Here is a 24,928-nt window from a genome sequence, read left to right as displayed (position 1 = left end):
ACAAAGATTTCTCATAGGTTGCACCCGCTATCCCAAATTTTGAAATTCACAGACTCAGTCCCCACCTCTGCGGCATCAGTAACCCATATATTGCATGAATGACACAGCCTGGAGTTGGCTGATTCAAGAGTACACACCAAGGCTTCACAACTCCCCCCCAAGAACAACATAATGATAATTTTTTGACAAAGATTTTTTTTTTTTTTTTTTGATAAAAACAATCTCAAATGAACACGTTGATGAGGCCCCAAAATTAAGGACGGTGGACCACCAGAAATCATAATTTTCACCAAAAAGGACGAAGAAGCAGAATTAATCCCTCTTTGTATTTTTTTTTGTAAAATTTTACGTAATAAATCACACGCAACAAGCGTTCCGTTGTGTAATGGTTATCCTTCCGGAAATTTCAAATTTATTATCCTGTTTCCCCAAATGTAGGACATCCTCAGAAGATAAAACTTACTATACCATACCAGAACAAGCTGGCTTGCAATGGCATCTTGCACATTACCCTTTATTCTGAAACGTGCATCCCTGCAAAAAAGTTTCCAGAGAACGTTTGATGCCCATCAGAAGATTGGCGTGACAGATGCCCGTCTGAAGCTATGCATGAAGGATGCCCGCGAGAAAATGGTGCCAAAGATGCATGTTTCAGAATAAAGGGTAAGGTGCAAGATGCCAGAGAGATGTTGAATTCTAAAAAGCAGCAGGTGGGTTTTGCAGTAAAACCGCCAAAATTGATGGACGCCCGGGAAAATATCAGCCTAAAGAGGAGCGCTCCGGCCATCACTATGAACTCCGCCATGGCTCAATGGTCCCCATCCATAAACATTACCAAGACCATCCAGATTTCACAGCAGAAAACCATTACCCCAGGTCTTAGTAACAGAGTTAAGGGAATGCAAATAAATGCTGTCAACCATCAACTGAATGGCACAGCGTGGAGGTGTTGGCAGCATGATGACACCATATAGTGGCTGAATGGCACAGCATGGAGGTGTTGGAGCATGAGGACACCATATAGTGGCTGAATGGCACAGCGTGGAGTTGGCTGATGCACGAGTACACTACACACCAGGGCTTCACAATCCCCCCCAAAAAACAACACAAAATGAGAAATGTTTGACAAAGATTTCTCATAGGTAGCACCCGCTATTCAAAATTTTTAAATTCCCAGACCCAGGCCCCACCTCTGCGGCATCAGGAACCCATATATTGCCTGAAGGACACAGCCTGGAGTTGGCTGATGCACCAGTACACACAGGGCTTCACAATCCGCCCCAAAATCAACAAAATTGTATACATTTTTTTTTTAAAGTGTATACCTTTGTGTAAGAACAAGCGCATATCCAACATTTCAGAAGACTCTATAGTGCAGGACGGTGGACCACCCAAAGACTTTCTTCTCAAAAATAATAAACCACACAATGTTTGAAATTATTTAAAAAAAATTATTACATATGTGTTATTATTGCATCTGTCTCCAAAAGATCAGATCACCAAAGGATTTTTTTTCGCCAAAAATGATTAAGCAGAGTTAATCCCTCTCCGGATTTTTTTATTTTTATTTTCATTAAAAAATCACACGCAACAAGCGTTCCGTTGTGTAACGGTTAGCATTCTGCAAATTTCAATTTTATTACTGATAAAATTATTAGTAAATTTAACAATAACACTACCCAAGAGTGTTTAATTACCCCTTACATTGCACAAGGAACAGTCAGGAGTAGGCCTCAGCAGTACCCAAGAGGCTTTAATAACCCCTTACCTTGCCCGATCAATTGCGAGATCGAGCAATAACAGGTGTGTTATGGCCTCAGATGTCCTGGGCCGCACTAGCGCTCCACTGAACGGATTAGCGCGTCTCTATCTTTCAAGGACAGGTGCGTGTTACACGCTGAAACCAGTTCGTGATAGGGATCTGGGATTGCAATTATTTACCCTTAAAACGAGGAATTACCAGTAAGTGAGGGTCATAAGCTTGCGTTGATTAAGTCCCTGCCCTTTGTACACACCGCCCGTCACTAAAACCAATTGGATTGGTTAGTGACGGCCTCGGATCGGCCCAGGCGGGGTATGAGAAGGCCCTGGCAGAGCGCCGAGAATTTGATCATTGTTGAAATTTGCATTAAGCATGTATTTAGCTACTGCTAAACATCCAAAAATGTAAGGCCCAAGGCCAGAGGCACCAGGGAGGCAAGTAGTTTGTGAAAGACACAGAATGAGTCTGGAGCAGTCATTTGCAGTACCCAAGAGGGTTTCATAACCCCTTACATTTAAAGATCAATGTTTACATTTGCATTAAGCATGTATTTAGCTACTGCTAAACTTCAAAAAATCACAGGCCCAAGGCCAGAAGCATCAGTTTCCCCCATATTAGGAGCATAGTTGTCCCCCAGATTAGGCAGCATAGATGTCCCCCAGATTAGGCAGCATAGATGTCCCCCAGATTAGGAGCATAGATGTCCCCTAGATTAGGCAACATAGATGTCCCCCAGATTAGGAGCATAATTGTCCCCCAGATTAGGCAGCATAGATGTCCCCCAGATTAGGAGCATAATTGTCCCCCAGATTAGGAGCATGGTCAATCTACTCAGACCCATCTGTCATTGGTTGCTGGAAATCCTGGCTGATCCATCCCTGATTCATCTTGACAAACGTCAGTCTCTCCACATTTTTAGTTCGCCTTGGGGTGACTATGGCCCCGGCCGCGCTTAACACCCGCTCTGATGACACACTACTGGCCCGGGCAGGACAGCTTTTCCAGGGCAAACTCTGCTAGTTGTGGCCATAAATCAAGTTTGGCTGCCCAGAAGTCCAGCGGATCTTCAATGGTTGTTGGCATGGCCATGTCAAGGTATGCCACCACCTGCTGGTTCAGGTCCTGCTCCATGTCTACCTGCTGCTGAGGAGTTGCTTCACTATGCGGGTGAAGAAAGCTACTCATCAGCAACTGTAGACTCAAGCTGCTGCTTATTGAGCTAGTACTGCTCCTCCCACCCCTCCCCTCCCCAGCAGCCATGGCAGTGGAAGATGAGCGCAGAGGGCCCCCCGAGTCAGACCTGCGAGTGGATGGACCACATGGCCGATAGGCATCAGCCAACTGACTACGTAGAATCTCTCTGTAGTAGGTCAGTTTGTCCTCCCTCTCAGTGGGTGTAAAAAAGGCCCCCATTTTGGGACGGTAGCGAGGGTCTTATAAGGTGGAGATCCAGAAGTCATCCCGCTGACGAATTTTGACAATTCGGGGGTCACTACGCAAGCAACTGAGCATGCATCGTGCCATTTGCGCCAGTGACTCGGAGGGACTACCTGGCTCCATCTCCACTGCATACTGCCACGGTGTGTCTGGGTCCTCTGTCTCAACTTCTTCATAACCCTCCAGCTCCTCTGGCTGCTCCTGCTCCTCCTCTCCTGTCCGAAGACTAGAAACACCGGCCATCTCATCCAACCTAAACTATGCTCCTCTCTGCCCCTCATCCTCCTCCTCCTCCAGTTCAGCCCCCACAGGGCTCATGTAGCCTTGAGATGTAGGCACAACGTCTTCATTGCCGTGACCAACCATGATTTCAATCATTTGTTGTAGGAAATGAAGGAGTGGAATTACGTCATTCATGGCGTAATCCAGGCGACTCACAAATAATGTGGCTTCCTCAAAGGGCCTCAGCAAACGGCAGGTGTCACGTATGAGCTGCCACTGGTTCACATTGAAGTTACACAGGGGAGTACTCCAATCTGCTTGGATCATCAAGAAATCGGTGATGGTTTTCTTTGTTCATATAGTCTGTCTAACATATGGAGGGTGGAATTCCACCGTGTGGCAACGTCACAAATAAGACTATGTTGTGGGATACCGTTCTGACGCTGCAGCTCAAGGAAGGTGTGCTTGGCAGTGGACGAGTGGCTGAAGTGCATGCACAGTTTCATTGCCATTTTCAGGATGTTTTGCAAATGGGGTGAAGATTTGAGGAAGTGCTTGACAACCAGATTCAACACGTGTGCCATGCAGGGCGCATGTTTCACACCTCCTTGTCGCATCGCAGACACGATGTTCTTCCCGTTATCTGTCACCATGGTTCCCATTTCAAGATATCGTGGAGTAAGCCATACTCGGATTTCTTTACGAATGAACTTTAGCAGTTCCTCCCCTGTGTGACTCCGTTCGCCAAGGCAAACCATGTGAAGAACAGCTTGACACCGCCGTGCCCTACACACATGGTACGATGAATGGCCACCGAGATTCGGACGTGCAGTGGAGGCCGAGGACACGGTGGAGCATGAGGAGGCGGCGTCGCACACTGTAACAGGACCAACTGCCTGGGAGCGAGAGCATGGAGGAGAAAGCGGTGTGACCTGTCCAAGTTGCTGTTGTGGCTGTGCAGGAACCACATTTACCCAGTGAGCCGTAAAAGACAAGTATTGTCCCTGCCCGTAGTTACAGCTCCACACGTCGGCGCTGCCGTGCACTTTTGAACACACCGACAGGCTCAAGGACTGGCCCACCTTCTCTTGTACAAACTTATGCAGGGCTGGTGCTGCCTTCTTCGCAAAGAAATGACGGCTTGGGACTCTCCACCTCGGCTCGGCACAAGCCATCAATTCTCTGAAAGGTGCAGAGTCCACCACTTGAAAAGGGAGGGACTGCAACACCAGCAACTTGGACAGGAGCACATTCAACTTCTGTGTCGTTGAATGAGTGGGCACTAGTGTTGCTCGCGAATATTCGCAATACGAATTTTATTCGCGAATATCGCATATTCGCGAATTCGCGAATATTCGCGAATATAGCACTATATATTCGTAATTACGAATATTTTTATTTTTTTTTTCACAATACACATCACAGTGATCATCCCTTTCTGCTTCCAGCTTGTGTGGTGTAAAGAAGGCTCGAATACTACTGTGTGAGACCAGCGTGCGAATTTTCGCATATGCGAAAATTTGCATATTTTAATTTTTGTATATGCTAATTTTCACATATGTTAATTTTCGCATGCGCGAATTTTCGCGTATGCGAAAATAAAACGAGAACATTACGAATATGCGAATATTCGCGAATATATGACGAATATTCGTCCATATATTCGCGAATATTCGCGAATTCAAATATGGCCTATGCCGCTCAACACTAGTGGGCACATACTGTTGTCTCTTGGACATGGCTTTGCTGATGAATTGTTGGCGGAATGGCTGACTAAAAGCGGGAGAAGCAGGAGCGACAGAAGGAGGGTTTGACACACAGCTCCCTTCGGCTGAGGTGGTGGAGCCTTGGCTGGATGAAGGAGGGAGCGGATGGCCATTGGGTGATGCAGCAGGCTGGACCACTACATCGGAGCCACGGTTCTTCCAGGCCGCTTTATGGTGGCGAAGCATGTGTTGACGCAGGGCCGTGGTGCCGACATTGGGACCCTGGCCACGCTTCACCTTCTGTCGACAGATATTGCATGTGGCTACGTGAACCTCCTCCGGATGCCTTATGAAAAACTTCCACACCGCCGAGTAGCTGATTTTCCCACCCGCAGTCTGCACTAATTGACTGCTACTGGCGCCGTCTCCAGGAACCCCTGTTCCACTACCTCCCGGAAAGGTAGGCTGCCGCGAAGCAGGTGGTCTCCCCCGAGCCCGTTTGGCTCCTGAATTTCCACTACTGCCACCACTCTGACTGCCAACCGTGCTACCGCCTTGCTGCCTCAAGGGCAACCTGCAACTCTCTTCTCCTGATGATGATGAAGCCCCTTCTGCACCCGGCTTCCAATTGCGATCGGCTTCATCATCATCAACAGTTGTGTGCACGTCACTGATGTCCTCCTCAGGTTCCCCAACAGTGTCTGCTTCAGGACCCTGAACACTTGCAACACGACGCCTCCCACGTCACTCTCCGCATCACTACTTGGCTGCCTAGCTGTCCAGTAGCTGCTGACTGTCCTCTATTGGATTGTCCTCAGTAAATAGTGGAGCTGAACCCACAGCATAAGATACTTCTTTAGGAGAGGGAACAGCATAGGACAAAGGCAATGGGAGGACACAGACTGCTCCCGTGCCGTGCCATGCCAACTGAGGGTTGTGTCTGAGGAACCTACCGACTGTTGACTGGGGGTGTCAGATGTCACTTGTGAGGATGTGGATGAGCGTGTCAACCAATCGACGACGGCAGATGGGTTGCTGGTGGAGACACGACCGCTGGCTGATAACGGGAGCTCAGGCCTCTCGCTGCGACTCCTGCTGCCACTCGCCCCAAGTCTGCTGCCAACTCTGCCTGAAGTATTTAGGCCTCTGGCACTTCTCTGCCTGACATACTTAGTGCGTTTATGAGGGTATTACAATACGCTACACTACTCTTTAAACAGTATTTGTCTAGAAGTAGCAGGTGATTACTTACGGCTGTCCTTGAACAGTATGTAGGCCCTTTACAGATTAACAGGTACTAGATGGTACAATACTTGGATGTACGTATGCGGTATGCACTGATGAGGGTAATATGCCTAACTATTAGCAGAAAAAACTCTGTATTTTTCTAAAACACCAGCCGGTGGATACTATTGTTTGGACTTTGACGGTTTGGAGCACCTTGACAGCTACTAAATAGTACAATACTTGGATGTACGTATGCGGTATGCACTGATGAGGGAAGTAATATGCCTAACTATTAGCAGAAAAAACTCTGTATTTTTGTAAAACACCAGCCGGTGGATACTATTGTTTGGACTTTGACGGTATGGAGCACCTTGACAGCTTAACAGGTACTAAATGGTACAATCCTTGCATGTACCTATGCGGTATGCACTGATGAGGGCAGTTATATGTGCGTAACTATATGCAGAAAAAACTGTTTAAAAAAAAAACAGCCGGTGAATAGTATTGTTTGGACTTGCACAGTATGTAGCCAGCCCCTTGACAGATTAACAGGTACAAAATGGTGCAAATGCACTACAGTCCACTGAACAATCACATATTTCTGAACAGCAGCAGGACCCAACAGTGCAGCACCACAAAAAAAAAATCCAGGGATTAAACCCTAAACTGCACTCTGTCACACAATTCTGAGCAGCAGATGTTTTGTCGAGCCAAAAAAAATAAACTCAATTGGGCTGAACAATGAGGAGATAAGATGCTTCAGAAAGTTTAGGCAGCTTGGAGATCTGTATGAGACAGCTGACAGCTATCTGCCCCTCTCTGCTGCAATACTCAATAACGTGAATAGGAGGTTTAGCAATCAATGATCCTTCTCAGTGTAACAGCACAGCACTCTGCACTCCTGCCTTTCCCTAATGCTGATGTGACTAGCGGTTGCAGTGTAACGCTGTGGTATGAGCTATTCACACACATGCAGTCCCGTCCTCTCCATCTGAGTGCATAGATTAAATGAAGAGAGGCAAGATGGCCGCCGATTATATAGGGGCTGTGACATCACAAGGGTCAGTGAACACTGATAGGCTGCATCTCACATGTGATTCAGGGTCAGCCCGCCTACCTTCATTCCCGCCGCTGTTTCCCGCCCTCCCATAATCCCCTGCCCCATGTACTCACATGTGGATCTGCCATCTTAGGTCTCCAATAGCCTGGAACACTGTAAAATGGAGTTTAATGAAGCGATTCGCGCAATAGAATCGCTGCGATATTCGTATTCGTTGCAAATCAATTTTGCAACAATTCGGGTTTGTCAACTTCGATTCGCTCATCTCTATATACTGCCATTAATTAATAATATTTCCAATTATTTAAAATGGTCTGAGTATGAGAATTCCAGAATAAAGACTGAGACTGTCAATATTTATTTGACTATTATTTTTAATTTAAAATTTTCAAAAAATAATCATCCTATTTTTTACTAAAGCAAACCAGAAAAATGTGTAATTTCCATTTCTGACAGGGTTTTTGCATATCACGGCAAAAACTGCTGATTTTAATTAAGGAGGTGGGTAAGTTCTGTTCTGCCATTCAGTGACCCATTCCCATTCATTTCCTGATTTGTATAGACAGAGTGACTGAGTTTTCTTTCGATCTGTTGTTTTTGTAATTGAAGAACCTTCTACATAATTTTTGTAGAAGACGAAGAAAAGAACTTGAATAGATAAACATCTCCATATTACTATGTAACATTAACCAGGATTGTTTGAATGTCCCTCAGTCTCAGTGTCATGCTAGAGCTGATTTGAATTATATTCTTTTTTTTTTTTTGCTTCTTTAACGTGTTTAAATAATTAGGACTCTGGAAAAGTGTTACGGCAACTTGGATCATATAGATGGACAGAACTAAAAGAATGTGCATGCTAAATATTCACTGAAGACTCTTTTAAAATTGAAAATACACAAAAAATTTAATAAAAAAAGAATGCACCAAAAAGGAGTTGTAGGAACTTTCTATGTGTGAATGTAATAATAATACATGGCAGTGATTACAATATAAGAGGGAAAGGATACATTTGGGGGGGGGGGGCAAACTGTGCAATATAAAGGAGGATCCAATACCCTGCTGGGCACCTCCAGCCTGAATATACAATGAGAAACGTTCGGACCTGGAGGCATACAGGTTCAATATGGCATCATGCAGGACATTTGCCCACAGATGTATCTGCTGGACTTGTAGCTTCTCCATACTCGTAGGCTGCCATTAATGCTCGATCGGCAATAAATCTGGGGGACTAAGTAGGCCAAGGAAGTGTGAGATTCCTGGAAAACCTATGCTTTATGTGGGCAAACATTATCCTGTCAGTGGATCGAACAATCCTCTCTACTAGTGATCTGTCTGGGCCGTCAAGAGCCTGTTTATTGCGTGTGTCCTCACACAGCCATCGTGCCCTACACCTTCTAACATCTTGGCCAACTTAGCCTAGATGGCGGTAAATTAATTAATGCAACCATCCTACTTCTTTTGAAGTATCCAAGAAAGGTACAGCTCACTCCTGCTGTGCGCACACTTGTGTCTCGGACCCGCCGGCACCGCCCCGGCTTCCACAATAGATCCAACACAAACGAATGTCCAGCACCAGGTATGCGGATAAAATCTTTTCGTTTATTAGAATTACGCAGGACAAACAGGTACAAGTAGTCTTTCTGACACGTTTTGCGCTTAGATGCGCTTAGTCATAGAATGACTAAGCGCATCTAAGCGCGAAACGCGTCAGAAAGACTACTTGTACCTGTTTGTCCTGCGTAATTCTAATAAACAAAAAGATTTTATCCGCATACCTGGTGCTGGACATTCGTTTGTGTTGGATCCTACTTCTTTTACTCCAAAGTCTGTCAATTGGGCAAAATGTCTTTGAGTGCGTTGTAGAGGCATGTCTAACAGTTAACGGTCTCTCACCATGACATACACTATCCTAAAGTACCAGAGGGGACCTCAGGGATCTGTACTGGGACCAATTTTGTTTAATATTTTCATTAGTGATATTGCAAAAGGTCTCGATGGTAAGGTTTTGGTCTTTTTGCTGATGACACAAAGATATGTAACAAGGTTGATGTTCCTGGAGGGATACGCCAAATGGAAAAGGGTTAAGGCAAACTAGAAGAATGGTCAGTCCTGACCTCAGTATCTGAGGAAAGGGATTTAGGAGTAATTATTTCAGAAGACTTAAAGGTAGGAAAAAAATGTAATAGAGAAGCAGGAAATGCTAGCAGAATGCTTGGATGTATAGGGAGAGGTATTAGCAGTAGAAAGAGGGAAGTGCTCATGTCGCTGTACAGAACACTGGTGAGGCCTCACTTGGAATATTGTGCGCAGTACTGGAGGCCGTATCTACAAAAGGATGTAGATACTCTAGAGAGTTCAGAGAAGAGCAACTAAACTAGTACATGGATTGTAGGATAAAACGTACCAGGAAAGGTTAAAGGGCCTTAACATGTATAGCTTGGAAGAAAGAAGACAGGGGAGATATGATAGAGACTTTTAAATACATAAAGGGAATCACCACGGTAAAGAAGGAGACAATATTTAAAAGAAGAAAAACTACCACAAGAGGACATAGTTTTAAATTAGAGGGGCAAAGGTTTAAAAGTAACATCAGGAAGTATTACTTTACTAAGAGAGTAGTGGATGCATGGAATAGCCTTCCTGCAGAAGTGGTAGCTGCAAATACAGTGATGGAGTTTAAGCATACATGGGATAAACATAAGACTATCCTTCATATAAGATAGGGCCAGGGACTATTGATAGGTTTCAGATTATTGGGCAGACTAGATGGGCCGAATGGTTCTTATCAGCCGACACATTCTATGTTTCTAAAGTAGCCTCTGAGAGCCACTTCAGGATAGCTACTTTAGGAAGCACTTTTACACCTTTTTGGGCCAGGACCCAGTGTCTCATCAGAACACACCTGTAATCATTTACCTAACTGCATGCCGGGTTTTGCAGCGATCTGACCTTTCTATTTGCATGCATTTTATTTTGTCAATGAGTGTTAGATACAATGGTTGTCTGTGGTTATAACTAAAGATGGATGAATTGTTCAAATATTCGATTTAACCGATTCACTGAATTTTCTGAAAATTTTTGATTCAATACGGATATATTCACAGCGCATCGCTGTTAAGAACAGCTATTTTGGGACTACAGAGAGCCTCAATAGGGGTGTAGAACACTTTTCCTTGTTCTAGCATGCATAGGGAGTGTGCTGTGTTAGTGAAATAATACTGTTATTCAGTATGACATGCAGATTACAGGCGTCGCTATTAGAGCGGCACAGAGTCTGTATGTGGCAGCAGGGTCTGGAGACCATATGGCATCACAATTGAAGAGGTGAAAGAGATTTTTGAGATGTCAGACTATGAAATTACTTCTAAACTATCCCTGCCTGCCTGCCTCAAGTGATGCAGGCTTGAGGTCAATGGATTTCCTCTGTGCTGATCTGTATTGTCAGTAACGCTGATTAGTGACCACACAGTGTCTGCTCTCTCTAGCCAGAACGAATGCGGGCTTGAGGTGAATGGATTCGCCACTGTAAAGATCTGTATTGACAGTAATGATGATTAGTGCGCACACACAATCTCTGCCCTCTTAGCAAAACGGGAAATGCCCGTCTTTGGCAATTGCTGCCAAACATATAGGGCTGTGACATCACAGGGCTGGCTGGCTGCTGATAGGCTGCATGCCGCCATGTGATTCAGGGTGATCCCGCCAACCCACCTTCCCAGACTGTCTTGCTCCATGTTCTCGCATGTGTAGCCACCATTTTAGCACCCCCAGCCCATACAAAATGTAGTGAATGAAGTGATTTGTTACCATGAAGTGCAAGGAAATTCAAATTCGTTCAGAATCAAATTTTTCATGAAATTTGGAACAAATTCGACTTTGTCAGCTTCAATTCACCCATCTCTAGTCATAACTTATAATGAGTTATTTGATATAAAAAAAAATCCAAAACAGAACCTGTGTCAGAAAGCCAAAGCAGACTCCACTACATATGTAAAGTTTATATGCTCCTTCTGTTATAGGGCATGGGGCAAATGCTCATAGAGGCATATTATAGGCTCTATCATTTTGTTCATGCCTTTTTTGGACCAGTATTGCATGGATATGACTATGCCATATGATAGGTGTAGGTGGCCTAATGCATGTGCTATAACAGAATTTGACATGAGATGAGCAATCCATACTCGATAAAAGATTTGATTTAGATAGACTGTTTTAGCTATTGTAATAAGTAGTAATGAGAAAATCAGTTTGTTCAAGTAACCAAAAAAAAAGTTGTGATTCACTTTGTTGATTTTAGCACAGAAGCTAGACCTCTAAGTAATATATTATTCATTAGCTTTCCACTCCAGTCTGTGGCCACTGCATCGCTTTACTGACTAATATGTGGCAAACCTGTGATCTGGGCCTTGTCGCACACAGGAGTGGGGAGCAGGTGAGAATTATTCCCCCACAAACAGAGGGGGAGGAGGAAATCCTGTCGATTTGATAGGAGTCCTTGATCCTCTATAATAAGCAGTGATGTGCCATGCATTGGTTATAATTGTCCTTGCACTGCCATTTAGCTCCTTACACTCACTGGTCCAGGGGGGGGGGGGGGGGTGTCTGCATTTCTTGTAACACTAAAAACATTGAGAGATTAATATTTATCTAAAATTTATATAGTAGAAAACTAGAGACGGACAGACACTGCATTAAAGAGGTACTCCGGCCCTGAGACATCTTATCCCCTATCCAAAGGATAGGAGAAAAGATGTCTCACCGCAGGGGTCCCACCGCTGGGGACCCCCGCAATCTTGTATCTTGTCACATCACGACTCCGCCCCCCCCCGTGTGACGTCACTGCCCGCCCCCGTTATACAAGTCTATGGGAGGGGGCGTGACCCCCTCCCATAGACTTGCATAGCGGGGGTGGGGGGTAACGTCACCCGGGGCGGAGTCGTGACATCACAATATTTAGGTTAAATGAATATGATACACATTATAATATCACTTAGCCACACCCCCTTGTATAAACACTTCTAAAAAAAACCTAGTCTAGTGTGTAAAAAGTAGAATAAAGCAGGTGTACAGCATGTATGCTAGTTTTTGGGTAAGGGATTTATTGGGCTTTATAATTCCCTCCCCCCACCCCATTCTCACTGTCCAGTTAAGTGTTATTGTTGTACTCTTGTTCCAGAAATGTTTTAACAGGTCATAGAGATATGTCAGAACGTTAGATTGGCAGATGCCAGGGAGCTGAAACACCCATCAATAGCTAAACTGAATGGTGAAGCTGAGTGCCGCCTCTTCTTGCTCGCTGAATTTGGGCTCTATAGAAAGTGTATGAACCTGTGTTCCAAAAGAGAGAGTCCAGATGTTTTGATAAATACTGTTCAATAGTGATGAGCAGTAGGGGCCATATTCGAATTTGCGATATTTGGAGAATATATGGACGAATATTTGTGCTATGTTCGCGAAATTCGCATATTTGCTATGTTCGTTCACTTTTTTTTCCATGCAAAAACCATAATGAAATTCGTATAGTGCGCATGCATGATTATATCTTTCAACTAACTAACACTATACCTTACACTAACTATCAATTCAGTATATAATTTGATTTGCTTTTAAAATAAACACAGGACAGACAGTGCTCAATCTCTTCCCACAACCACATGAAACTACAAAAAAAACGCTGCTGGGAGGAATCTTATATAGTAAAGGGGTGGGCAACTTTACTATTGGTTGCTAGGGATGTTGATAACCTCTGACAACTGTATTTGCATCCTTCTCAATGGCCCACAAGCTAAAAGAAGGGAGGGATCAGTGTCCTCAGGAAGTGCCGATATTTGTGTATATATGCATATTTGCATATACAAAATATTTGCCCTCCACACCGACTCACACAGTAAATAATATTGGAGCCTTCTTTGGACCACAAGCTGGAAGTAGGGAGGAGTGATCACTTTTTTTAACACAGTACACATCATTGTTGGGATGTATCCGGTGAAAAAAAAAAAAAAAAAAAAATGATATTCATCATTAAGAATATATAGCGCTATATTCTAAATATTCGCGAAATCGCTAAGTCCCGAAATTTGTTGTAAAAATTAGCATTTCGAAATATTTGCGCTCAACACTACTGTTCAGATGCTACAATATTACAATAGATAGTGATGGTAAAGTTATTATTCACTAGAAAGTTACTTCATGGACTTTGAAAGTGACAATTATGTTTTTGAGCCAGATATGTGCCCATAGCAGTAGTCAGAGTTTTTATTTTCTACCCTGTTGGCAGAGTCTGAAAATAAAGATGGGTTTACTCTACATTAATGCAGCACAGTTGAAACAAGTGTTTTTATGGCATGTTGAAAATCAAAAGAAATAACAGGATGCAACAGGATACCTATATAGTTGGGTACGTTACTATTGACTTCCATTTAGAAAAACTGCATACTGCCTTGCCCTGTCCCGTACATCCAGATGTAGATATATATGAGTTGAGACCCATTTAGCCTACTCAACATTTAAAATGACTGTACTGTAATGTCAAATACAACTGACACTGACTGACAGCAGCTGAGGTTAGAGATACAGAAAACTCAGATCCCAGCCATTTAGCCCTCTAGAAGCCATTGGCCCTAGCATGTTTGTGCTTCTAGTCTTTGCCAAAAGGTGTACAAGGAGTGCTTTTAAAACATAGGTAACTGAAATACAGAATAATTGCAGTATATTAAATAAGCTAGGGGGAGTTGAAGTAAAAAAAAAGTTTTTATAAATGGAGTACAGTTTTATATTTAATTAACATCTAAAAAATTACATAAAATAAGAAAAAAAAACTTAAAATTATAGTAAAAGTTTGAATTCTAAAAAATATGGTTTTGCAAATAAATTTTTTTCTAGTTAAATATTTTTACATTTTTTAAAAGCGGTAAAACTTAATAAAAACACAAAAAAGTGTGCTGACCTTCAGAAAAAAGTTATAAATGTATAAATGTAATAATGAATTATGAATGTTAAATGTATAAATATAATAATAAATTATATATATTTATTTTATATTAATGTTTACATTTTTATAAAAGTAGTGAAACAAGAAAAGACAATAAAAAAAACAATTTCAAACTTTAAATTATATAGTAAAGTATGACGACATGCATGACGTCACAAGGGGAGTGGTCGTGATGTCACAACCCCCTCTGCCCACTTCAAGTGTTCGAAACTAAATGTTCTAAACTCTTGGGCAGCGGAGTACCCCTTTAAGTCAGTGCCTATCCCCTGGAGGACTTACAATATAAATTTACCTATCAGTATGTTTTTGGAGTGTAAGAGGGCACCATAGTATATAGGAAGCAGGAAGCAGCTAGAAATACTCTTGTACTTGGTGTTAACAGATATTTTTACCTGCCATAATTAGAGATTGTTAACCTCCTAGAGATTAAATTGAATGAATATACCATAGGTTTGTTTTCTGTTGTATTTATATCACCAACATATTCCCCAGTGCTGTACAGAGGTTTTTATCCCTTACCCAGATTCCCGGCACTCACGGTAATTTTTTCTTTAAAATCAATTAACTTAATAGTATGTCAGTCCTCACAATAGATATCCCTATAACAGACACAGCTTGGTGCTACTTCATCTGGGACAAATATTCAGTTTGCTGCCCTAGTCCTCTATCTCAATACCTTGAACAAGGACAGTGGGAGTATTTATGAAGAATGTTACTCATTTTTTGTTTGGCATCTTTTGTGCAATCTTTTGGAGCAGTACATTTTTTGTGTGACTTTCATTTACGTGTGTTGTTTTTTTGCTGTGGTAGACATGTTTTGAGTTGTGTTTTTGCAGTGGTAAGGGATTTACAAAACTGAGACTTTAAAAAAATGTCCCATTAATAGGGTGAAAATCATCACCAAATTAAAAATAGCTTACAAAACACATATTACAATGCAGCTTTGGAATTCCTCTTTAATAGGGGTACTCCCGTGCCCCAGCGTTTGGAAAATTTTGTTCAGAGCACTGAGAGTGGGCAGGCGTGATCGTGACGTCACGCCATGCCCCCTCCTTTCCTGTCTATGGGAGATGGGAGGGGTGTGTTGGCCATCATGCCATCTCGCATATACATGAATGGAGGGGGTGGGGCGTGACATCATGAGGGGAGTGGATGCTTGTTTAGAACGCCAGGTTCTGTGGGAGACTGCAGGAGGCCCCAGTGGCAGGACTCCCTGCGATCAGAAATTTTATCCCCTATCCTTTGGATAGTGTATAATAAGTCTAGCAGTGGAGTACCCCTTTAAAAGAAGCATATCACCTCATTCAATAAAAAATTTGAAATTTGATATTATCATAGCTAAAAGAGATAAAATGTGAACTAATGGACATTCACAATGAAACTACTAACCTTCCTTGGAATAACACACAAGAAATCACCTCTGAAGCAGCTTCCTGGGACTATCACCTGAACGGTGAGTAAATTCCCACAGATGATAGGCATTACTCAAACTGCTCCAAATTTATAGCCCAACGTGCGAGTTTACGAAAATTTGGCACAATTAGCTGAAAAGCAAGGATACAAAAAAAAATCAGTAAAACAAACACATACCACAGCGACTCTTTATAAATACCCCCAGTATGTCTTGTTGGTTCTACACCTGGCACCCAACACCCAGGTCACATGTTCTGCCAGCCCTCCCGATTGCCAATTTTCAATATTTCATTGTCCGCATTATTGCCTGCTGTATATGTATATTCCTCTATAAAAATAAATGAATTCTATTAAATGCAAATGACAAAAAACGATGCATAACCAAATAAAAGGCTAAATCCATGTCAACTCTAAACTTTAGGAGTGCAGTACAGTACTTAGAACAATGCAAATCGCAGAGCAATAAAAGACACATTAGAAAATATGCAAAGCTATTTCCAATTTCTCTGAAGACTGTGGAGGATTAAAAAGTCACAGTGTTAACAAAGTGATTTAGAACGTGCCACTAAATTGGGCCGTTTGTATCAAAATCTACATACTGAATCTTTTCGCTTTAGCTTCTTCTCATTACATTATATAACATTAGCAGTTGTGAAGCAGTCGACCAGATATTGCTATTACACCCGATTTATCTACCATTCATTTCCACGCAGATGCTATCTCCAGTAATTTTCTTGACTTGCGTTCTGAGTCCAGCGTCTACAATGAGCGCTGAGTCTTTTAATTAGTCCCTCCTGCTAATTTAGGCACTGGGTCAAAATTTCGAAAGGAAGAGGCCTCTCCAGGGTATCACATCCTGAGTCAGAATTGGGAAAGTAGAATTCGGCATGTGCACACAAGCATACATAATAAACAGTGCTGGCAAAAGGGAACACTCTAATTGTGATAGATTTAAAATATTTTCTGTATGTGATGATTAGGAACTGATTGTTTCATTGGCCTGAATTCACTTTGTAAGCAACATAACTTAATTGAATAATACACGCCAAATTGCATAAGAAGCTTATTGGCTTTAGGTTTTATGTATAATATTTAGTTCATGTGTGGGTATGTGTGTGTATACGAACTCTGTATGTCATTATCGGTACGACCGGTTATGTGATCTCTACCAGAGGTCATTACAGATGTGTATTATGTTGATACTGGTATCAGTGTTGCAGATGATATGACATCTCTCACAGTGGCATATATAGCTTCTACATCTGACACTTTGCTGCAGTTTCCATTAGTAGATAATGAATCTGATACTGGCCCTTTAAACATATAGATGTAATGGTTAATAGCAACCACAAGATCAACATAGAAGCCTTTCTTTGTCACCCTATAAGCTCTTCCAATTAGGGGAAAATGGAGGTGCCATTGGGTTGTCATTGCAGTCAAGTGTGTTGTGTACATAACAATATAAACACATAAAAAAAAAAAAAAAAAAAAAAAAAATATATATATATATATATATTCAAAATATTCAAAAACATCCTTTCCCGTTTTAACCATATTTAAATAGTTTCAATGTTTAAGAGTGCATCAATACCAAATATATTTTTCCTTATTCCACAGCAAAGAAAAATGAACAATGTAAATTTTTTTTGCCCTCTTACCATAAAAGTTAAATAAAAAGGGATCAAGAACTTACATATACTCCAAAATCTATAAAAAAAAATTTAAATAAAGATAAGAAGGACCCTGCCATGACCAATAATTGGCAGTGGGCATACGCTGCCGTATAGTCTTATAGTGGAGGTGTAGCATCCCAGCCACCATAGTATCCCCTTCAACTACAGGGGTAGACAATTCACAGTATTACATTTGAATCTTTTTTAGAGTATCTTTATTATAATTTTTTTCTATTATTCTACAATATAATGAAAGTAACATTTTAAAAATCAAACAGGGTTTTTTTTGTAAATCAGGGATTGCAGCCCAGGAGTTTGTGTTGGTAAAATAAGTTAGATAAGTCACATAGCAACATTGCCATAAGTAGACCTGTGGGTCAGGTCAATTTCTATGCAGATTCAGTGTAGATTTTTTTTTCTGCAGTTTGTTGGTAAGATTTTTTTATATCATTCTGGAGGCCTCAACATGACCCACACATATGAGGTTTCTTAATCCCTACTTATTAGATGGGTCCATTAATCTAGAGACCCGCTGTAGTTTGTGAGATACCCTGGAAGTAAGCGCTAAGTTTTCCTACAGCACCACCAAAGGGGAAATAAAGCATAATACCTTTACTATTTAAATCCGTGGGTTGTTTGTTTAATGCTAGACAAGAAAGATCCTCCAGAGAGGAAGATGTGTTCTACTCTGGTCAAAAGTAAGGAACAAAGGGCTCTGTACACTGAGGACAAGCAGGGCTCTGTACACTGAGGACAAGCAGGACTCTGTACACTGAGTACAAGCAGGACTCTGTACACTGAGGACAAGCAGGGCTCTGTGCACTGAGGACAAGCAGGGCTCTGTACACTGAGGACAAGCAGGAATCTGTACACTGAGGACAAGCAGGGCTCTGTACACTGAGGACAAGCAGTAATCTGTACACTGAGGACAAGCAGGGCTCTGTACACTGAGCACAAGCAGGGCTCTGTACACTGAGGACAAGCAGGGCTCTGTACACTGAGGACAAGCAGGGCTCTGTATACTGAGGACAAGCAGGGCTCTGTACACTGAGGACAAGCAGGGCTCTGTGCACTGAGGACAAGCATAGCTCTGTACACTGAGGACAAGCAGGGCTCTGTACACTGAGGACAAGCAATGTTCTGTACACCGAGGACTAGCAGGGCTCTGTAGACTGAGGACAAGCAGGGCTCTGTGCACTGAGGACAAGCAGGGCTCTGTAGACTGAGGACAAGCAGGGCTCTGTACACTGAGGACAAGCAGGGCTCTGTATACTGAGGACAAGCAGGGCTCTGTACACTGAGGACAAGCAGGACTCTGTACACTGAGGACAAGCAGGGCTCTGTGCACTGAGGACAAGCAGTGCTCTGTACACTGAGGACAAGCAGGGAACTGTACACTGAGGACAAGTTGGGCTCTGTACACTGAGGACAAGCAGGGCTCTGTACACTGAGGAAAAGCAGGGCTCTGTACACTGAGGAAAAGCAGGGCTCTGTACACTGAGGCTCTGATATGCACAGCATCACACAGCAGGCTGATTGACAAGCCAGAAGCCTGCACAGATTCCTTATTTTCCCACCCTAACTTTCTGTATGTGGTCTCCTAATAGAGACACAAAGGCAATAGCTGCAGGTACAGCATTTTTCACCCAAAAATATACACATTTTTTAATCAATGTATATTACAAATATACATATCATGGTATTATCTACATTATATCAAAAGTTTTTGTTAATGACAGGAACACTTTAAATTAGATTTACACAATTGTGTGTATAAAAATGGTTCTTCTGAACTGGACAAACCCTTTAAAGAGAAGAAACCAACAACAATGATAACCAAAGGGCCCTTAAAAGCTATAATATGGAACCCTTTATGCTTTTGTACTGCAGGGTACTCTGGCTGGAAGCAGCAGAGCGAATCCTCATTAAACAGGAAAGCTATTAAACAACAGTTTATATATATACTCCATAATCTGGCAGAGCCTATAGGAATACCAAGTCCTGCCAAATCATTAACCTGGGAAAGGCACCGCACCCTATGTGCCTTGAGTGATGACCCAGATATCACAGTCTAGTATAATCAGACATGGCAGCCGGCACTATTGAGTAAGTTTGCAATAGCACATTGCCACATTTCTAAAAATGAACACAAACAATTGACAACATTCCAAGGTCTGGCTCTGATTGTGAAATATAGATAATGTTCTTCTGAAGATAAATTTTAATTTGATTAGAAATCTGGTCTTGTGACTTATTGTCTGGCTTGGCCCCGGTCTTTTAGTAGAAATTATGGTGAAATTATGGCTGTTTTACAATAGAATCCTCCTGAAAGGTTTCACAATCTAGACACATCATTAATTCACTTCTCCTCAAACCATGTTCCTTTGTCAGACCAGTGACTTGCATTACATGGAAAGTTCACCAATGAAGTCATTCCTGGTTTTAGTTACTGGACAGAATAATATTCGTCCAGCTGTGCCTGCTAAATAACAATTTGAGTATTCAAAAATGACATCACGCTATCATGAGTCAAAATTAAAAAGAAACCTAGAGTGTTGAAAAAGCTTCAGGAGCCAAGTTGAGTTGTATAATTTAACTTTATCGGAATTCTTCATGAAATTATTCAGTTTTTCCATATGGTGGAAAGGGGCTTTTTGCTTTGTACAGAACATTTTTTAACAATAGTAAGAAACATCCACTGATAAAATGACTCACCAGGCTGTAATAATACATAACAGTTTGGATAGCTCAGAAGGGCCAGGCGATTAGTTTTCCATTTTACCTTAATGGGGCTATTACTTCTACATAGAAAATGTAAATAAGATTCATCATGTCAACAATGGAACTTCCTTCAGGTCGGTGCTGAATGTACTGTAAGGAATACAAGGAAATAGAATTAACTCCATGTTGACGCTTGGAAATTGGGCAGCATTATGACCACAGGCTTCGCACTATGTTGTATAAGAAATCTTTTTCTGTTTTCCATGATGTCCCAAGTACTTATCAATGTTATGGAATGTATTGGTGCTATATAAATAAAGATTATCAGTATTGAAAAATTCTACAGGCTTGTTCACACTATGGAATTTTCACCCAGAATTGCCTTTTGGAAATTTTAGGCAGATTCCACTTACAGGAGCCCCAACCACTAGAATCATAGAATCATTGCTTAAAGGGGTACTCTGGTGGAATTTTTTTTATTTTTTTTAAATCAACTGGTGCCAAAAAGTTGCACAGATTTGTAAACTATTTCCATTTAAAAATCTTAATCCTTTCAGTACTTATCAGCTACTGTATGCTGCAGAGGAATGTTCTTTTTTTTAAATTTATTTTCTGTCTAACCACAGTGCTCTCTGCTGACACCTCTGTCCATGTCAGGAACTGCCCGGAGCAGGATCGGTTAGCTATGGGGATTTACTCCTGCTCTGGACAGTTCCTGACATGGACAGAGGTGGCAGCCAGCAGAGAACACTGTGGTCAGACAGAAAATAACTATACGACATCCTCTGTAGTATACAGCAGTTGATAAGTAGTGGTAGAATTAAGATTTTTAAATAGAAGTAATTTACAAATCTTTTTAACTTTCTGGCTCCAGTTGATTTAAAAAAAAAAAAATGTTTTTCACCACAGTACCCCTGTAATGTTGTGCCGTGGATAGTAGGCACCATGCCATTCACTACAGAGCAGTCCTTGGACTTGTCTGGGATGTTCAATCTTCTGGTGGAATTTAATTCCGTTACAAAACTTCTGTAGTGTGAACTAAGCAGCTAAATCCCATTGAGATCCATGGAATTCGGCTGCAAGCAGAATTCATGCGAAATTTCCTTGCGGAAATTCTGTCGTACAGGGCTCTACAGGTGATATTTAGATTCTCAACAACTCAATAGCTGTGCTGATTTTGTGTGGGGCAATGATTTGTCCCAAGATAGACACCTAACACCTATTATCAAGATAGGGAAAGACTGTCAGATTGCTAGGGATTCCACTGATCATGGCAATGAGGGTCCCAAGTGCCCCATTGGAATTAAGTGGCATTTAGAATGAATTGAGCATGTTCTTTTACACCCTGTTTTATCTTTATGGGGCTGATGGCAGGAGGCAACCATTTATGGCAGCAAACAACCAGATTTTTTACCATTTATGATTGTGTGAAGAAAAGCATAGGAACATAGGTACTGCAGACAAATGCATTTTGGAGCTCAATAAGAACGGTACAAATTTATCTTTAGTAAGATCCTTCCAGTGACAACTGCAGGTAACCAAAATGTTGTCATTAAAATGGCTTTTCTGAAACCTTAATATTGATGGCCTACCAATAGGATAATACCCATCAATATCAGATGATCAGCACTTGTGTAAGTACTATAGTCTCTTATTGCTTGCCAGTCACCACTGGTACAATTGATAGTGGCTGTTTATGGTAATGGAGCTCATCGCATTCACTTGAATGGAAAAAGAGGTTGCAGTGCTCTCGGTTTACAAGGCTATTAGTAAAATGGATTATGGGGAACAGAATGGGTGAACAAAAAAAAAAAAAAAAAACTATACTCACCCCTTCACTTGCTCCGAGTTCTGCGCTGTCTCTGTTCCAGACTGCCTGGAAAATATATCACCATACACCGGTCTGTTTTTGTTTACAGGGTCCTCCTGTGAATAGTGTACAGTGATGCCACCAGGGCATCTTCACCAGGCTTTCTAGGGCAGCAGCAGTGCAGGATTGGGAGAGGTGAGTAGATCATTCCCTTTGCCATAATCAGTTTTGCATAAAACCCCGAAAAACCCCTTTAACCCCATCATGACCTGTGGTTTTCCCGTTTTTGCACTTTCGTTTTTTCCTCATTGTCAAATCTAAATATCCATATGATGGCTTATTTTTTGCACCACCAATTCTAATTTGTAATGACATCAGTAATTTTACCCAAAAATCTACGGCGAAATGGAAAAAAAATCATTGTGCGACAAAAGTGAAAAAAATAAAAAATAAAACATTTTGTAACTTTTGGGGGCTTCTGTTTCTATGCAGTATATTTTTCAGTAAAAATGACACCTTCTCTTTATTCTGTAGGTCCATACAATTAAAATGATCCCCTACTTTATATATGTTTCATTTTGTCGCACTTCTGGAAAAAATCATAACTACGTGAAGGAAAATGTATATGTTTAAAATTGTCATCTTCTGACCCCTATAACTTTTTTATTTTTCCACATATGGGGCAGTATGAGGGCTAATTTTTTGCACCGTGATCGGTACCATTTTTGTATTGATCGGACTTTTCGATCACTTTTTATTCATTTTTTCATTATATAAAAAGTGACCAAAAATACGCTATTTCATTTACAACTTTTTTTGCACCCACTCCATTGACCGTGTGGTTTAATTAACAATATATTTTTTTTACAATACCAGAATTTTGCTAAAAAGCTCGAGAAGAAACTTGTCTCTCTGCAATCAGTTATTAAAGATCAGAAAAGAGACACGTTTCTTAGTGACAAAGTGGATTACGATTCAGACCGGGTTTTCTCCTTTCAGAACTTTAACTGTAGACCCCGCCAAAGGAAAAATAACAATAAAAATAAAATGAAATATTCGGACTACTGGACATCTGACACAAAATCAAGCGGTTCAGATGAGAACGCACATGAAAAAACCGCACCTTCCACCAGTAGAGACGGCCCTTTAGAAGAAAGAAAATCCAGAGAGGGCGTAGGCGGAAAACAAAACGCTCAAATAAAGAGGAAGAAAGTGTCATGGAGATCCTGAATAATCCCATGGCAACAGAAACACCTAACCCTACCATCATTAACCTTACAGAATTAGAACTGGAGAATGCCACCATCTCTTTACTAACAAAGGGATTGAACTATTGTATAACAGAGACATTCAACAAAACAGACTTTGAAATTGATCTCTTTAAGGGAATTCGTAAATTATATCTAAAAAAACTCTTTGAGAAATGCCTCAACCGAAGAAATGAACTGTCTATCCACTTTAATGGATCTTTTGGACGAAGAGGAGGAACAGGATATAGAGGAAGAATACCTCACAGTAATGGACTTTAGGGGTGGACTTAAATCTACCTTTTGTCCACCTACCCAGCCCGGATCTAATATAGACCTCTTCGAGAAAAAAGTATTAGAAGAAATGCAGGCACTAATCTACCCCTCAGATGCTCAGAACTTATCCGCAGATGAACTAAAAGCTTTAAAAAAAATTACAGCATAATAATAATGTCATTATTAGGAGATCAGATAAGGGGGGTAATGTGGTTTTAATGCCTAAGGAATATTATATTAAAGAATCCATGAGACAATTAAATAACACAAATATCTATAAACAGCTATCGAGTAATCCCACACAAAAATTAATATCTAAACTTAGATCCCTACTAAGAATCGGAGTTGAAAGGGGAGTCATTTCAGAAAAAACAGCCACAAAATTATTACCTTTGCACCCCAAGACCCCCCAGTGGTACTTCCTTCCAAAAGTCCACAAGTCGGTGACAGAACCCCCCGGACGCCCGATCGTGTCCGGGATCGGCTCTGTCACCGAACCTTTGTCTAAATTCATAGACTGGATGTTGAGACCCCTACTAAAAGAGATACCTAGTCTTGTAAAAGACACCGGTGAATTACTTAAAGCAGTGGAACACTCCTATTTGCCAGAAGATTTTATTTTTGCATCCATCGATGTGGAGTCCCTCTACACGAGCATACCACAAGATCGGGCGGTCGCGGGTGTGAAGGGGCTCCTAGTCGAGGCAAGCAAAAGTAATGAGGTGGTCGAGTTTATAGGGGAAGTCTTGAGTTTCATTCTAGAGTGTAACACTTTTGTATTCAATGACATCTTGTATGCGCAGGTGAGCGGCGTAGCAATGGGCACGCCGGTCGCCTGCACATTAGCAAACATCTATGTAGCATTGTTCAAAAGAGAATACATACAGTCAACAATCCATATATTGGACACATTGCCAAATACCTGCGCTTTGTAGACGATGTCTATATTATATGGACAGGCACTGAATCTGCATTCATAGAGTTCGTAGAATATCTCAATGTGTCTAATAATATGAATTTAAGGTTTACATCAGTGGTAAGCGCACAACAAATTGAATTCCTTGACGTCAGACTCATCAGAGATGAAACTGACATTAATGTAATTGGCTACAGAAAGAATACAGCAGGTAACTCCATATTACATTTTAATAGTTACCACCCTACACATTTAAAAACCTCTATCCCTTACAGCCAATTCCTTAGGCTTTGATGTATCAACAAGAATGAAGAAATGTTTAATTTGAAAGCAGGGGAGCTATATGATAGGCTCATCAACACAGGTTACCCTCCTAATGTCCTGAATAAAGCCCTAGCAAGAGCAAAATCAAAGAATCGATCTCTCCTTCTGCAAAATAAAAAACATAGAGGCAACACACAAACTAA

General features: G+C 41.5%; 1 long non-coding RNA gene across 1 annotated transcript in view; it reads left to right on the top strand.

Annotated features, from left to right (window-relative positions):
• Positions 1–23,839, top strand: part of LOC130282365 (uncharacterized) — a 29,634-nt gene extending 5,795 nt beyond the window's left edge. The window contains exons 2-3 of the long non-coding RNA XR_008846360.1: positions 22,132–22,217; positions 23,022–23,839. This is a non-coding gene — a long non-coding RNA (uncharacterized LOC130282365). The remainder of the gene's footprint in view (positions 1–22,131; positions 22,218–23,021) is intronic.
• The last annotated feature ends 1,089 nt before the right edge of the window (positions 23,840–24,928 follow it).

The sequence above is a fragment of the Hyla sarda genome, chromosome 7 (assembly GCF_029499605.1).
Source record: "Hyla sarda isolate aHylSar1 chromosome 7, aHylSar1.hap1, whole genome shotgun sequence".
In the NCBI taxonomy this organism is placed as follows: Eukaryota; Metazoa; Chordata; class Amphibia; order Anura; family Hylidae; genus Hyla; species Hyla sarda.
Note: the sequence above shows the minus strand (reverse complement) of the source record. Positions and strands in the feature narration are given on the sequence as shown.